General features: G+C 39.1%; 1 protein-coding gene across 3 annotated transcripts in view; it reads right to left on the reverse strand.

Moving 5' to 3' along the window:
* Ern1 (endoplasmic reticulum to nucleus signaling 1) overlaps positions 1-2,872 on the reverse strand; it is a 95,530-nt gene that overhangs the window by 91,867 nt on the left and 791 nt on the right. The window lies entirely within an intron of this gene.

Consider the following 2,872-nt stretch of genomic DNA (forward strand, 5'->3'; position numbering starts at 1 on the left):
TCTGTTGATCATCAGTCTGGTCTCGAACTCACAGAGATCCGCCTGCCTCTGCCTCCCGAGTGCTGGGATTAAAGGCGTGTGCCACCATCGCCCGGCCTCTATCTTTAAATTTAAAAATTTTATTTTTATTATTGATATATATATATATACATATACATATATGCCAACATGTACGTATATGTGTACCACATACATGCCTGTTGCCTCAGAGGTTAGAAAAGGATGTTGAATCCCATGAAACTGGAATTACAGCTGTCCTTAGTCTCCATATGGGTGCTGGGGAATCAAACCCAGGTCCTCTATAAGACCAGTAAATACTCTTTTTTTTTTTTAAATTACTTTTATTTTATGTGCATTGGTGTTTTTCCTACATGTATGTCTGTGTGAGGGTGTTGAATCCTCCGGAACTAGAGTTGCAGATGGTTGTGAGCCACCATGTTGGTGCTGGAAATTGAACCTGGGTGCTCTTAACTGCTGAGCCATATCTCCAGACCATAAATGCTCTCTTTCTTTAGAGAAAGTCTCATATACAGTTTCTTGCTGTTCTGAAACACTATCTTGCTGAAGAAAGCTGTGGGCAGCTAGCTGAATTAATAAAACATGCAGGTGTGCACAACTACAGTTTAAATTCATATCAACAATCCTGATATTATCAGCAATGAAGCAACTACTCCTAGCCACAGAATAAATAACTCCATGTCTCCTACTAGGATAATTCATGCAAGTAATGACTATCAAAAAAAAATGATAAACAAGGCCATTTTTGGCTGAGATTTATCTCTCAGAGGCACATCATGTTTCTTACACATATGGCCCTTGGTTCTCTGTCTTTTTCTTGACCCCCCCATCAAGCCAAATACTAACTAAATAAAAAATTAGCTGAGCTAATTTTTTTGTTTTGTTTTGTTTTTCGAGATAAGGTTTCTCTGTAGCTTTGGAGCCTACCCTGGAACTCCTTCTGTAGATCAGGCTAGTCTCAAACTCACAGAGATCCACCTGCCTCTGCCTCCCAAGTGCTGGGATTAAAGGTGTATACTACCACGTCCACACGCTAATTTGTTTTTAAACAAAAGCATTTGGTCTCACATGCCTTTGAGTATAATTGAGTGAAGTAGCATCCATGTAAAATTAACTAATATCAGATATAAGGTAGGAAAAAGGGGGAAACATTCTGGATTGGCAAGAGCAGCCTTCAGGACTTACTAATAAGGACATTACTGCATTTTGGATCTTGTAGCCTAGTGTCTCAACCAATAATGAGTCAGTGTCTGGCTCAGTGAAAAACACTCTGAAAGAAAATCACAGCATTGCTTCCAATGTACTAGCTACTTCATCAATCAAAACAAAGTACCAAAAAAAAAAAAAAAAATCCCTGCGAAGGCATAGCACAGCACTTAGATGATGTAGAGTAAAAGGCACTTTGGCAGGGAGATAGAGAACACACATTCACTATCCATTATGAGCAAGGTATCTGCCTTCTCACGCACTAGCTGTCCCCGTTTCACACATCAGGGAACAGAGTCCCTAAAAAGAAAAATAGCTTGCCGGAGAACACAGCTAGCAAGTTATCAGTTAGAACTCAGGTCTGTCTAACAGCTGTTACATTCTGCCCAAAGTCATTGCTGCCTACTCTAAGTACGAGTTCTGCTCTAACTTCAAATTTTAAAATACTAATTCTTACCATGTTTGGAGTTGAAATCTTTTATTAGAAGAAAAAGTGAAATTCTGACCTTTCATCTAAAAAAGTTACAGTAAAAACCTCCTTTGATAAGGGTCTGGAATCTTTCCCATGAACTCTGACAAGTTTGGGTTCCCGAGCATACTCGAAAATACTGACATAAACTAAAACTAAAATAAAGTTATTTTTTGGCTCCTTACCCTATGTTGCTGAATGACAAAAACACTAGAATCTAGTGAGAGAAGAGTAAACACAAAGTTGTGGGGAAGAAAACCATATACATCCGCTATGAAAATATGAAATGATCAATTTCCACATCGAACATTCAGCCATTCTATTTATATTCTTATTTGTGAGCAAATACCAGGCAGCAATCAACCAACCCAAGGTGAAGTGTTCAAGTTCAAAACCTGGTGGTCCTAGTAATGAAAAGTAGATTTTTTTTCTTTTTAATTAGGAAAGAAAAAACAAAACAACCCTCCCAAAACACCTACGGTCTGCCATTATGAAAATGCATATATATTCCTTTGAGGGGAAAAAAAACATCTTGAATTTGAAAAAGCAGACCTTCTTTAATACTTCAATAGTTTCTAAATTCTAATTTCTTGCTACTCCGTGAGCACAATTATTTACCTACAAGGCATAAGAGTTCAAAGAGTTCGCCAGAGTTAACAACGCGGCTGGCCCGCGGGTCACCACACATGCCAACCCTCCACCAGGACACCTGGTACACGATATGCCGTATTAAAGGGAACACGGTACCTTCAAAGAGGTCATTAAACAGAACCAGTACAAATGCGCCATGCCTACATCCTGAACAGTGTGTTTTTCTTAAAAAAAAAAAATTAAGCCCTTAGTTCTTCCAACTATAAGATGAAATTGGCCATGTCCGCCCACAAAATGTCCTCTTTAGCCAAAGTGTCCAAACCCTAAGTGGATAAAGAATCAAATAAATATAAACCGGGCCCAAAAAGAGACGTTTCTGACGGCCCCACATGTGACACTGCTTTAAGTTTTGAAGTGACTTCAACTCTGGCCCACACATCGGGTCTTTAAAAGGGTCCAATGCCCACAGCTTACTAGCAAACCAAAATACTGGCAGGAAGCCCCCTGCCTCCGAATACAAAGAAACCTTCGGGACAGGTAAGCAGAGCCCAGCAGCTGGGAAAAAAAAAAAAAAAAAAAAAAAAAAAA

The sequence above is a fragment of the Microtus ochrogaster genome, chromosome 7 (genome assembly GCF_000317375.1).
Source record: "Microtus ochrogaster isolate Prairie Vole_2 chromosome 7, MicOch1.0, whole genome shotgun sequence".
Lineage (NCBI taxonomy): Eukaryota > Metazoa > Chordata > Mammalia > Rodentia > Cricetidae > Microtus > Microtus ochrogaster.